Below are 14,917 nucleotides of genomic sequence, written 5' to 3'. Positions count from 1 at the left end.
AACACGGTAGCTTGCGCCCGTGCGGTAGCCGCTATGCTAGCACGCGACTTCCTTGGAACGAAGCCTTCTCTCGTCAATGAACGGAACAAAGAAGGGGCGAAGGAACGCCCTCTGCGGATGAATTCCACATAGCAAATAGCTCGATTAGAATCTATCTAATGGATCGTGATCGATCGTGGCTGCGAAGGGGGGATGGATTAAGGGGATTGATAGGCGAGTACCTGCTGTTTTAGGGTCGAATTAGCAATTTGATGTAGGTTTCGCGATGACCGTATGTAGAAATATCATGTATAATTATCGTGCGCGCATAGAGCTGGTAGAGGATCGAAAGAAAAATACGAGTTCCTAGCGACGAAATCAATTTGATCGTCAAATAATTGTTTCGACAACGAAAAGATTAATACGATCGACGATTTCGAAAGCGTTTCACGCGTGGAATATAATCGCAGACCACCAACGTTTATGCGAATTCATATTTTTATAGGTATTCCGTTTTAAACATAACGTGGCATGAAAATCAGGAAATCAGAAGAATAAACCTATTGTACACTTTCTGCGTGGTCTTCGATAGGAACGTAATATAATTATAATAAACACGTTAAGTTGATTTTCAATTTATTTATTGTTTTTCCATTCTGCCCGAGTAGTCAAACTGGGAATTGTGGAATTAATTAGAATGTTTGCAAAATGCGAGCCGGAAACTAAATGAAACGAACAAAACTCTTGTTAATCGTAACACAGAAGGAAGAATTTTATTAATATTTAAACGTGAAAATTATCTTTCCGTCTCCGTCGCAGTTAAAAAATACGCAATTATTAATTATGGGAATTCCAAGTATTTGAGCACTTTATCCAACGAAGCAGAATTATTATATCGCAGAAATTTTTGGTGATAATTAAAAGATTATCGAGGTAGAGCTGATAATTAAGCTCAGTTTGTTAGAATTTGTAACGACGAATTTTCCAATTTCTATTAATTAACAGATGCATTTTATTTCGTAAAAAAGAATGGCGTACAAACTTTTAATTACGTTATTTAAACGTTTCTTATTCGAATATTTTTCATTTTCATAAATTCGTTCAAAATACATCTTCTTTTTTACAAATATCGTACAATATTCGGTTAATTTGCTGGGCCATTTCACAATGTCAGTTTCTACGAAATAATCTCGCAGTCTGTCGCCCCTCGAGTTTATTTATTTCTCTGTGGTTTCATTTTGAAACTCGTTTTGATACTTTGCAGTACGCACAGTTCGGATTATATCAGACGAAAGTTCAGCTTACTTTGTAACGCTTCTACGTAAGAATAAAGATACCGATTTCATAGAACGTTTTTTCTTTTGTATCGGATTAAAAAGCTAATTATCTTCTTGCGTTGTTGCTAAAACAACAGACCTTAGTTAATTGAAAATGTTCCAAGCTTCTCCAGCCGCGCGTATGTCAAGTTAAACGTAGTAAAAACTAAATGAGTATGTGGTTTCGAATATGGAACTGTCGCGGCTATGTTCCAGCAACCATTCATTTTCCGCTCTTTAAACAAGTTTTCATTCGAGAGAACCTACGTGGTATTAGTAGAGAAATTTATAACTGTCGAATAATTCTGTTGGATTAAAATTTCTTATAAAGATTTTCATACAGTTCTAGACAAATGAATTCTGGAATTTCCAATCTGCTGCAATTGGTAAATATATTATCATCATTGAACAATTTCAACGAGGAAAATACTTTGCACTGGAAATCTTCGAGAAACGATATTAAAAATCTATCGGTCCATCCTCCTTTTATCCTTATGCGATAAAATTTTCTACGTTTACGCTTCAGCTACGGAAAAGAAAGAAGAAGAAAAAGAAACGAGAGTGGCAAACTCTGCGTATCACGTTCTCAATAAGACCATAAGAATCTCGATTTCTCTTCTATCGCAATAACAGTTGGCTTCCAAACTCTGCATACAAGCTCGCGTGTACAACACACATTTACACACAGCAGAATATTCCGCGCATCGATGTCTCGGAATTAAGATTCAGCAGACAGGGAATAGAATTTCATTATTCGACGTGCAATTAAATTGCACTCGCGGACGTCTTCCTTTGATATAATTCAGCCAGCGCAACGTTTGTCGCAATATATGCGCTCCAGAGTTCGTGTTCTATTAAAGACAAGTGTGTCAATAGGTGTTGAATTACAGTCCGTCGCGCCATGTCGTAAACCCAGATGCAGTTTCCAAGACACGACAGAGGATAAATCCTTTATATTATGTAATCGGGCCGCAGAAATATATCCGATTCGCGAATATACGTGTCCAGAGCACACAGATTGCCTCCGATCTAGAAATTAATCCTACGATACTACTGCACCTAAACGGAATTCCGTTGACGCTAAATTGGTGAACCGACTACCGTGTAGCCGTGAAAGTAAAGAGAAATAAAATTTTGGACGGTCGAATAGGTTTACTCCGCGATAGTATTTCAGGGTTTACAGCTTATGTATGTACGTGTATCGAAATCGAAGATATCGCGATAACAAGCGAGCGAACAAACCGGGATCATGTTCCTATAACCGCATCGATATCTTTGTTACAGGGAAATTCAGTTTCGGTAATATTTCATCGTTTTCACGTTCATTTACGACCTATTCGTAGCTCATCGCATCCACGCGTTTAATAATCGTGCTACGAAAGATTGGCGATTCGTTTATTTATGCATACGCCGTTACTGGCATATCCCTCGTTGTCGACGATAATATCTCGAATAAACGCGAACCAAGGAGTATCTAACTGGGATAGAAATTGGCCGATTAATTAAACAGAACAGCCTTTGCGATCGTTGATGCCCCGAGTTTTGTAAAATTTAAAAATTTATCACGTCCGAAATTGGTTTTTAAAATTAAAAAGGTTAAATACGCTTGAAAACGAAACAGTTGTTCCATTATCAATCCTCGATTCACGCGATATTAGAAAATTCCCATTGTTCTCAAGTTTGGACGAGAGTTCGCGAAATCTTTGCGGCCGTTGACGAAAAGCGAAAAGTACAACGAAAGAGAAGCAGCGAAAGATTGTGTTCGAAGCAGTAGAAGCGATGACGTTTCGCAGTTAGCGCGGATAAACTAAAGCACAGAGAGCGCATTAGCCGAGTAGCTTATGTCCTGTTCGTCGGCTGTCGCTACAACTTCGAAACAACAATTACTATTCGCATACCAAGATGTATATTTGTTGGTAGACCTTCCAAACAGCCGTCGGGACGCTAATAAAACTGGTTGCAGCTGCAACCGCGGTACGAGCACGAGCGTGCAGCGAATATTGTCAGTGCGGCAATTAATAATCATTACATTAGGCGGACGGCCCTTGCGCATATTAAAGTACCCATCGCTATAAAATCTATCTGTTTACGATTCTCGTGGGGCGCGGCTACGAACCGGCAACGTTATTTCTAATTCCGTGAAAATTACATGCACCCCTACCGTGGGTATGCTAGAACCGATGCAAAATTTAACGATATCGTGTCGACGTTTGAATAACAGATAAAAATGCTTTAGAGACGGGAGTGATATTTTCTGGTAAAGTCTGGTACTCGATGGTTATTTTTTTCTTTTTCACCTACTACTGGATCAATTACTGGATCAATAAAAATTCTAATCGTACAGCGTTATTAATATTTCACGTATTTCACGTTGTGCCAGCTGTAGTGGCAATAAAATTAAAATATACGAAAGAAAAAGTGGCGATTCGCATAATTTGCGCGTTTAAATAAGGTTTCCTCTTATTCGATGATATGCCACAGGAACGGCTGTAAATCTGCCTTAAGTGGGATAAGTAGAGGAGCGTGCAAAGAGTTTTAAGCGCAACGTGACGATTCTTCAATTTTTCTCGTTACATCTCTCTCGTTTTCTACTTCACACCTTCTTCGCTGTAGAGCAGTGGAGCGCAAGATGGTCGTTCGAGCATAAAAGTAAAAGAGGCCGACCGAGGCGCGCGGGAAAGAATGAAACTAATTGCGGTGCCGACTACGAATGACTCTATAACGACGACTGCTTTCATTTCAGCCACCATCGCCTTCTGACGTATTCTTAATGCTATGAAAAACTTTTTATTCGCGCGATTCTAACGATGCCACCGGCAATCGTCGGAGCTGTTCCTCCATCGTCGGATATTGTCATTGTTAAGTTCACGTTGCGTCGAGGCGGTATCAACCTTCGTTTTATAGTTCTTCGTATTGTTGGACATACTTCGGTGGTAGAACTTTGGTTTAATGATATAGCTGATTTCGCCAAATAAAAACTGACATCTTGGCTCTTCGCGTTAGCAATAATTTTTTTTATATAAATCACCATTTAGCCAACAAATGATCGTAATTAGACTATGGTCGTCTATACATTTTTAGCAAATTTAAAGATACAGAGAGTACTCGTTGCAATAATCAATGGGTGAACCAAATAATAGATGTATTTCAATTCCATTTCTATGGCAACGCAATTGCTACACGATTGTTATAAAACTCTTTCTCAATTGTCCAAACTCACTCGGCCTAATTTCGTCTTCTATCCGAGCTTAATATTCAAACATAACCAATGCATACAACTCCTCGTCCATCCATTCTTCGGATCAAGTCCAAACGAATCGATTCATTTCCCACGAAATAATCGTTTAAAAGAAAGCCTGTCCCTCCAAAGTGTTTTTCTAACCGAAATAACTTTCCGATATTTTTTACCGGATCTCGGTTAATTTATAGCCGAGTCCGAGGTCTGGCAGGAGCTTGCAATACAAGACACGGTCCCGATTCTCATGCGGGCAAAACGACAGTTCGATTCTCTGCTCCGTATGATTTAGATATCGCGTTCCTCCGGCTGCCAAGTTATCCTTTTCCATATCCTCCCACGGGTTCTTCCTTTTCCCTTCTTCTTCTTTTCCTTTTTTTTTTTTTCTTCATTTTGTTATTTGTACACCGAACCAAGTGGAGATGCTGCAGCACCGGCAGCGGCAGCAACAGCGGCAGCGTCGCCGATAGTAGCAGCAGCGGCGGCAGCAGAAAATCTCAAATAAATCCTTTCGTAATCCCGCATCGCTCCTTTCAGCCAGTCCGGATTTCCACTACTCGCTTTTATGCCACCTCCGCGCCCTTCGAAAACTCTCCTCCCCGTTATCTGTTGCTATCTCTTTTCCTCCTCTTTCCTCTTTCTCCTGTCTATTCTATCCTCGCTATTCAATCTATTCCTCTGTGTCTCCTTTCCTCCCTTCTCTCTCTTATTTTTTCCCTTCTCCTTCTCCAGCTATAGTTTCTCTCTATCTGTTTTCTCTTTCTCGATCCTCGCAGCTCGAATCTCTGGCTCGTACAGCGGCACGTAGCTCTCGCTCCCCCGTTTCGTTTACTTTTTCCGTATGGCCGTCAATAGCGACTTCCTGCACGCGGCATTCACGGCTACCGTCATTACGATATCTGGCGACGCAGACGAGCATTCGTGTTCGCTATGTTCCGGCCTGGCTCGTTGCGAAACAATTTTCGCTGCAGCTCAAGCCTGCCTCGCTCCATCCTCCATCCACCCCTTAGAATTGGATATTGTAAGGTCCTTACCGAGACTTACTCTCCGGGGACCAAGGGGGAAAAACGCGTTTATTCCACGACCTGCACGCTCCTATTTCACGTGCCGAGGCTCGAGGTCGACGAGTTTCTGGGTTAGGATCCTCGACCAGCAACCCCCTCGGTTTTGGTTAAACGATAAATTCGCTGCGAACATGAGAGGAACCAACTCCTCTGTCGAAACCAACGTGTATTACACGCCAGGCAGGAAATTAAAAAGGACTCTTACGAATCAAATGCGATGTATACGAAAGTATAATCGGGGAAATTTTTTTAGAAGAATAAGAAGAGCGGAGTACGAACGTTTTCCAGCGTTACTTCGTCTTGGTCGAGGGGGTTGCATTATCGACAATGTAGTTTCAATTGATCGCGAAAGCTTATGCTTTTCTTTGGCAAGTACACGGACGAAATTTCGCCCATCTTCATTCCTTTATATCGTTGTGCACAAAAATCGGTATGGCTTTTACGATTAATTTAATTCCGTTAAAAGTTAGAATCTCGTACGCGTATCTCTTCTCGGTTTGTCTCCAATTGTGTAAGAACGTCGACAGACCAGATTGCACAGGTTGGTCGGAAAAGAAAAAAAAAAAGAAGCCGTGTTTTTAGATTCGCGTTCTGCCACTTCTATCCGGCTTACGTTGAGCCACTTTTTATGCTAGCCCTTATTCGAGGCTTATCGTGACGAGATGAATGCAATATGATATCAAAAGAGGAAGGAATTCCATAACGGAGTACACACAAGTCCGCTACAAAGAAGCTCAGGGCTCTCTCTCTCTCTCTCTCTCCCTGCCTCTTTCTTTCTTTCTTCACTTTCTCGAACGGCACACCCGTCTGCCTCCTTCGTCTCAACGTTTTATTGAAACCTCTCTTGGGGACCGTGTTGTATGTTTAAGACGGAATTGCTCGAATTCGATATCGGACCCCCCACCCCCACCCCCCGCCGATGTTGTCTAAGACCGAGTTCGCGATTAAATTCGCCGGTTCCGATTCGGTTCTAGGTAATGCTGTTTCGAAACGCTCACTCTCTTGGCTTATCCATCGATCGAACGCCATTTTTATCTGATTCTGTTTGCTTTCTTCGGAGAGAATGTCCGATATTAGGTGGATGGTATTTTAATGGTACTTTATGGAGGGTGCATTACGGAGCGATATCAAAAGTCTCGAGATTTCGAGATTTCGCGTACTTTATAGAAGAATAGATATATCGAAGTTTTATCGATAATATAAACAATGTGTGAACATGATAAATATTTATTAATATTCTATTATTAATATCTCGTTGCGATGTCCGAACTGTCGATACCACATACATTATACTGACTATGATCTTGATTGTTTCTTCGTAAAAACTTTCTATCGTTTCACCGTCGTTAATGAGTCGCGTGAGTGAGATCTCGAGCAAAGATTACCATCCGTCCCTTGTGAAAAGGGATCTCTTGAAGGGAAGGAATGTCTTTAACTATCCAAGACACTATATTCGAAAAGGCATAGAGAAACAAAGAAGAAAATATTCGCGAACGAAAGAATCTCTGAAACGTCAAACGAAGTTTCGCATAATCTGCTATTTCCTTCAACTCGCGTGGGCGTAAATAGAATATCCGGGTAACTCGTTTCCTTGAATGTTTGATAAACGTGGACGTAATGAGCTGCAATTTCGCCGAGCGTAGTGAGCTATACTTTCGAATTATCCGAGACAGAGACTTAATTAAGGGAGAGAAGAAAAGACCTGGCTATAACCATCGAGCACAATGGTCACGTCATGTTTGAACGATAGGGAAGAAATCGATCGACGAGACGACGGAAAGAAAGCGGCCGGCCGTATTAAAGGGCGTGCGATGAAGCTTCTTCGCTTTTATCGTAAGAGACCAAAGACCGAGAAGATTTTTGATCCAGTTTAACGAACGATTAGGTCGTTCTGTCAGCTGCTTCGTATTAGTCGTTTCACTTTTTTGAAACGTCTTCGTGAGAAGCACACTATTAATTCTTGGCGAACTTGATGCTTCCCAAATAACGAGTTAATAATTCTTATTTTTCATTACTTGTTTAAATCGAAATTGCGACTTCAGTCGAATTCTAAACATCTAATTCCAGTTACAGATACGTTTTAAGCAATTCGAAAGAAATTATTTCGAATAAACGGCCAAATTTCAGCAATTTCACGATAGAATGTCGAACTACTCAAACGTTTCGAATGCTCAGCCAGCTCGTCTAGAAATACGTACTATACATAATGAATTTGAGTTTGAAACAGACCCACAAAGTACGAGTTCTAGATACCTGAAAAGCAAATTCAATCTGTTAGTCAAAACTTGGCAGTTTCAAACCGACGGATCACCTAGTTTCTATCAAAAGTGATTTCAGTTTTAATCAACGATTATGTATTTTGTAATATCGACGTTAAGCAGTACGAATTCCAAAAGGATATAAATTAACAGAAGCTTGGGGAAAAATTCAAAAACTAAAGCAATAAACCAGAGAACACACCGGCCTACACGATTCAGTATGTTAGATTCACGAGCGTTACATAACAAAACAGTCTTTTTAATTACTCCCTGAACACCACTTCAAATTCTCCACACCAGGACGATTACTCGAAGGCAATAATTCCTCGCTCGAGCAACCTATTACGACTAGAATTACGGCTAATAAAGTACGATATTTGTATAAAAAATTAAAACGTTAGATCTATGAAGAAATATATATATATATATATATATATATATTATATATATTATTATATATAATATTATAATATTATTATTATATATAATATTATTATATATAATATTATATATATATATTATATATATATATATATTATATATATTATATATATATATATATATATATATATAATATGAAAAATTACAAATTGATCATATCGAGAGTTTTGATATTTAAGCGTCAAAAGTAGCTCGCACTTCGTTCTTCCTTTGTTCTTCTTCCGAAGCACTTCTCGTTCGATACCAGGGATGTACATTTTCCTCGTACCTTTACTACCATGCTGCTAGAAATGCAGTTTACTCGAGCGCAAGATGCTAAAAAATTGACGAAACTACGGATAAACCGACCGATGTAAAATTTAGCCGGCTCGCACGAAGGCCCACGGACGAGGCAGGACTGGAACGGTCAACCGGAGAATTCTGCACGAGAAAAATAACGAATTCATTCCGAAAGCGCGTCGTAAACGATTCCCGGTTCAGCCATCCGGCTGGAGAGAAGCGTCCGAAGGTTTCCTAATTTATTAAAACGTCGCAGACGCGGAATTCGAACGGACCTCGCAGAGCCATACTCTCGCACACATACACACATACACACTCATACGTAGACACGTTTCTTCTCTCTTTCTTACTTTTTCCATCGCTGTCTCGAAGTTCTTCCTCTTGCCATTTCTCCGGCTAAGAAAGACAGAGAAGAGTCCCGAGTAGTTCCTTCGTTCTGGGAACGGCGTAAAATTTTCAGCAGGTCTTGCGCGGACGAAAAGCGTACCCGGTTGGTTGTACCGAGCTCACGTCTACCATTTACACACGGCCGAATCGTATGTAAACGTGTAGCTGGCGCGTAAAACGATCCCGGTGGTCTGGTGAACGGTACGCGAAAACGAGAGTATAAGAGGAAGAAAGACAGGGGTGGTAGAGGACGGTTGGCTACGGGGATACGTGGAATAAGAATCTAAAAAGACCGAGGCGAAGACTCGACGACGAAACGACTCCCGTGGGCTTTCTCCAATCAGCCAGGCTCTCGCCCCTCCGCGTTCCTATTCGGTGAAAATGCATTCCGACTCTGTATTTCTGACGTGGTAGCCTTGTATACGTGCTAACTCGCTAATGTACCGTGCTTCCCCTCAAACCTTTTCCCGAGACCACGTTTCCGCAAAGGTTAGTTGACTACCTGGATAGTCGGACAACCACTGACGGACAACTTTTATACGCTCGTATGGATTCCATTAGTAATCTTTATGCGATCTGTTAACGTACCGTGAAAACCAGGGAAAATCCCTGGAGTGTGTTAACCTTTGGTACATACGTGGTTCTTTTATACAACTTTCCAGGATATTACGTCACGCGTTAAACAGACATCTCGACTCGTTTCGAGGAACCGAAATGCTCGCCGCTGAACGTTACGGCTTAACGCGTTCTGGTCTCTCTTCTTCATTGCACTGTCGTAATATGGATAAAATGTAAACGCGTGTTCACATATAGCACTGTGCGAATATCCGTTACCGTCTCCCTCTCAGATATTGTACATCGTGCCCTTTGACAAAATTTCTTTCAAACTTAAACGAACAGCGAACCAGAATATACATTTTGTTTAGAGCAACGTATATTTTGAAAACGTTGTTACTAAAAATATGTATGTAGGTCACATCGTTTTAATCTTGACGATTTCTATTAGTTAATCGCGAAACATCCTTTATATCGTTGGACATAAAAGCGTTATCAATTTGCATTTTTCATACAATATTTGTATCCAAAAGGCAGGTGAAATTACATAATTTCTGGAAAATTCTATTCAGGGTGTTGTCGGCTCTGACTTACGGAATTTACCTGCGGCTCTTGTTACACCCGAGCAATTTTCATTTAATAACGCTCGCGAGAACAGCAGCTTGAAAATTTTCGGACTGGTCCGGTAGCCCTTTGTGTAACCGGCTGAATCTTTGATGAAGTCCACCGAGAACGCTTCGCTTTATATTATGTTAGCCATGTTTTTTAGCTCTTTATGGGCCAACCGTAGTTGCACCTAGTATGCTTCACGCGAGGCTATTCGAATGAATTCGTGGAAAGTTGCCGCTTTGTATTACGCTATTTTTAATCTTGTTGGCAGATAATTTCATACGTCTCTTGTTTATGATTATTTGAATCACTGCGTGGATGGAACGAACCTGAACTTCGCGTTTGACCACTTTTATAACGCGTTCAAATTCCTATACATCTATTGTTTGTTGTTTGTTGTCTAAATTGTTATAGTCACGATTTCATTGGGACACAAATTTTAAGTAGTAACACAAGCGGTACGATAGTCGTTCTTCACTCTCGATTCAAGCAGTATCGATTAACAAGTAGGTACTTTTACGTTTTCGTTCGTGTATTCTTTCCTCGTCCCTTACGTTTTGCGTCATTATTATTACTATCGATGACTATGTTCGTGAATATCAATGACGCCGATAAGCAATAAAGAATAATATACATGCAAGCAACGATAAATATATCACTCGCTATAAAATGTTTTATTGCTGCTATCGGAATATCCTCTGATGTGAAATGAATATGAAATCGAGGATGTATATACACGTATTTTTATCAGCAACACGTTTAATGATCATTGTGCGATAAAAATTAATTTAACATAACCGTTTCTCTCTAACTAAGTACATTTCGTTTTTTTTTGTTTCAGGTAAGTGTCCAAATACGACTTCCTTTTCTTTGGATGACATTCAGTGGTTTCTGACGGCGCGAAGAACGCGAGTAATTTAAACCAGGTAACAAAGATGACCCATAAGAAATTTAGCAGTAAAACACCATAATTAACTGAGCATCGATCGTTACAGCCGCAACGGTGAGTGTTGTAGTTAAATACGAATATCCAGCCGATTCGTAATGTATCTCGTATAATATCTCTACGAGTAATTAGTAATTACACACTAGATTATTTGCCAGGTAAACACATATTTGATTAAACTGCATTCGCGGCGTATTGTAACGACCATTTCGAATTCAACGTGCTTAAATTACTACTCGAATTATGTCCCTACGCCCCCTATGCCGAACCGGTAACTATGTATTGCAGTTCTATTCAAGTACCAATAGAACGAATCGATACTCGATGGCCTCGTGTACATCTTTGCCAATAGAGCACAACTATCGACAATGTTATTACTGCTCGGCTTCGCTGTTTCGTTAATTATCAACAATTCGGAACATTTGGATATTAAATTGTCTCACCAGCAACGTGGGTCTTTTAAATAATAGAAGGGATTTATTCACGAGTACAAGTCGCTAATTTTTTTCTTCGTTTATGATATATGCGAATTACATGCTTCTAATAATTAGCGTAATACGTTGCTATTATTATCCATAATATACTTCACTGTTCACGTTTCGACGTGATTTTATCTGCTCGAAGCGTACAACTCCTTACGTATCTCGTTAGACGTTTAACAGAATCTTTCTCCGTTGAAAAACAATTTCAACTATTGCCAGCGATGCCAAAATACTTTGGGCTTCGGACCAAGTTAAAGAAAAGATCTAATATAATACGTCGGCGATCGTAGTTTCGTTGGTAGTAACTTATAGTCTCGTGTCATTAATTTCTTACGACAACCAGCCGTCTATCTCTGCTCTAAATTTATCCTGATACGGTCCGTTACGTTCTTCGTTTTTCTCCGCCCCTAGCTTAGGCCATCTTCCCCATATACCGGCTCGTAACCACCTTGTAAACCATCACTATACCAAAATCGCATCACCTCTTCAATGACCCAGTGTAGCGTGTACGAAGAACGGACGGCGATGTCGCTCGTTTACTGCATACCAATTCCGCGGCCTGGTATTTTCGAGCTCGCGAATGCCGAGGAATACGCTTCACGCACGGCTACGTGATTACGCGAGATTGAATTTAAAGGAGGAAGCCGATGGAAGAGAAAGGTAGGGAGTAGGAAGACTGGGAAACAGCGAAGTCGCTTGGGAATCGATCGGTCGGGCAGCGGGACGATAGACAAAGGCTCTTTCGAGTCGGTCGAACGGAGATTGTCTCCAACTTGCACGGTCTAAGACGTTCCAGAACGATTCGAGGCATGGACAATTAGGCGATCAAGATCGATTGGAGCCATGGAAGCCGATGGATCGGATCGGTCGTTGGCAAACTTCGTGTTGACGCTTCGTGTGTTCCCTTGTCTATCGTCGTTATTGCCAATGCACGTGGATAGATTTCTCTCTCCCTCTCCTCCTCTCTCCCTCGCACACGCGCGCGCACACACACGAATTTACACACAGACAGGCACTTAGTCTCCTATTCGTGTCCTTTCGTTCGGTATATATGCCAGGCTTCTAGCGTTACTTACGGATCCGCAAACACGAGAAGGTTGATAAACTCGGTACACGACGGAGGTATTGCCGCGCAATTGACCCCGTATCCTCCTGGTATTACGCTCTATGATATTAGATTAGATTTCGCCGAAATTGGACTGGTCCCCGAACATTACGCGGACACATTAGCTGGCCCAGAGCCCGCACAGCGCCAAACTACGTCTCTTTATCTTGCCGGATATGGAGGTAGGATCTTGTCTATCGTGCCGAAGAAAATTGATACCATTTTGAGAGAAGCTTTTGAAAGTATCCTGGAGTTTCTGGTGCATCGTAGATCACTTTCGTAGGAATGGATCTTTTTTTGTTGTAAAATCGTCAGATTCATCGTCGATGGTTTTAAATACTTTAAAGTATCCTAGACAAGGTACTCCTTTGCCTGCTAACCTCGTGTCCTCTCTATCGTTCGAAAGACAACGAAACGACAGAATCGATCTACATCCAAATAAAATCAGTACTTTCGTTTCCCAATCACGCGCCATCGAAGTCCCACTAATAACAGGCCATCGAAAGCCACGTGTCATTCACTCTCTGCCGAATCCTACAGAAGGGAAGACGTCGAGCAGCGACTGGAATCTCGGTCGATTTTTCCATGTGAGAAGGAGGCGAGGTAAGGCTCGCTATTCGTAATAAGACGGCTAGATGAGGCGGGCGTAGGTACCGGAAACGTCGAGGCCCCGCGTCCACGACCATCCGAAGGTTGTAAGGAGAGAAAGAGAGCGAGGACACGGTGGTGTGCGTTAGTATATACCCCAGGGGTGTGATAGTCGTACGATGTATGGTTATTGGCCGGCTGGCAGCATCGATTCTCACGACGAGGGAGCCACAGATCACCCGGAAACTGAAACTCCCTCTCCTACGCTTCCGAAACCGTAACCCCGCAGCCGCCCCTTTAGCGGGCTAGATCGCGCTTCCATCCGTCGACTAAATACTTTATTAGGAAGTTATACGGTTTTCCCTTGGTAGTTCGGATTCGAATTCAGCCACGAAACGCGATCCGATCCGTCGACCAACTGGGAATCTCTCTTTCTTTCTCTTCGTCTCTCGTCTTATGCGCGCTTCTTCGGCAGATCAGACAGCTTTTAAAACGGAGAAAGTCGAGAATTTTCCTAGTTCCTCTCCCGTTGTTGTAGATGGAGCCCGATCTTTAAGTCAAAGCGTATGGTTGCGTGAAACAAAATGCGAGCGCTTCTGCATTTAGATGGCCAATGCATGAAATAACATGCTCGTACCTAGCTTTCGATAGATCGTTCGAATTTTTAACAGAGAGGTTACAAGCTTCTGTAAAGTATAAACACACTGAATATGCCAAGTACTATATAAAACGAAGAGTATGATTGTTTTCACCAAGCAAACAGAACGTTCTCTTTAATGCCAAAGGGTATCGTTCAGTTTTCATAAAATCAATGAGTTTCTCGAGAGGAGAGGCGACCTTTTCAAAATAGAATTTTATTACACTGCCCTTTGTAGATATATAATAAAATTGTAATATCGTGTTTTTACACAGAACTAACTACCATTACGGTATATTTTCTTAGAAAAATATTAACGTTCTTAGCAAGGATGGAAAGAGTATATTTTGCTGAGAAAGATTACGTTATACGCATGTTGGTCTCTACAAGAGAGAGCACGAGATTTCTCAGTAGAAATAGATTCGCACTTTGTAACTCTCATTTTGTAAATTAAGAGCTGCATCATCTTATTTGCAACGTCCTTTCGTATCTTCGTATTTTCCGACAAATTTTCTTGAAAAAGTTGAAATTAGATACCGTACGTTATTTTCCTAGATATGTCGTATTGTATTTAATATCACAAGTATGGAATAGCACTCTAAGAGAAGCCAAGATGGCGATACTATCAATAAATAAAAGAAGTTCCATTCCTCCACAGATCTTTCGTTGTCAAACTTGTCAAAGAATTAAACTGACAGATACATTACTAATTTTCTTTGGAAGCCGATATCAGGGTTGGTTGAACGGGGGTTCGAGCGTTCATCTTTTTCGGGCGAAAACATCTCGCAGCGAAGAATCTTTCGCAGGTTGTCCGTCAGGTCCTCGTAAATATTCATAGACGAGTGGCGAATAGAACGGAGCGCATGACAAACGATCTCAACCTTCACCCGAATTTCATTCCTCGATACCGCGTAATTGGAAGTCACTCGGGGCAAATTGGATGCGGCGAAGATGAGTTGCTCTCGCGATTCTCGTCGACTACTTGAAATCAGAGAAAGTGAAAGATCAGGGTCCGGGTTATCCGTCTTTGTCTCGT

The 14,917-nt window shown here is 41.2% G+C and overlaps 1 protein-coding gene across 16 annotated transcripts in view; it reads left to right on the top strand.

Moving 5' to 3' along the window:
- LOC100651044 (DNA N6-methyl adenine demethylase) overlaps window positions 1–14,917 on the top strand; it is a 383,971-nt gene that overhangs the window by 299,201 nt on the left and 69,853 nt on the right. Inside the window, exon 1 of one of the 16 annotated variants that reach the window (XM_048408477.1) lies at window positions 10,999–11,126. The exons of the other annotated variants lie outside the window; for them this stretch is intronic. The gene's annotated coding sequence lies outside the window, so the exon portion shown is untranslated. Of the gene's footprint in view, window positions 1–10,998; window positions 11,127–14,917 lie in introns of those variants that run through there. 16 annotated transcript variants of the gene reach the window in all.

Source organism: Bombus terrestris, chromosome 9, assembly GCF_910591885.1.
Source record: "Bombus terrestris chromosome 9, iyBomTerr1.2, whole genome shotgun sequence".
NCBI lineage: Eukaryota > Metazoa > Arthropoda > Insecta > Hymenoptera > Apidae > Bombus > Bombus terrestris.
The sequence above is the reverse complement of the archived record's forward strand: the minus strand, read 5'-3'. Positions and strand labels throughout refer to the sequence as shown.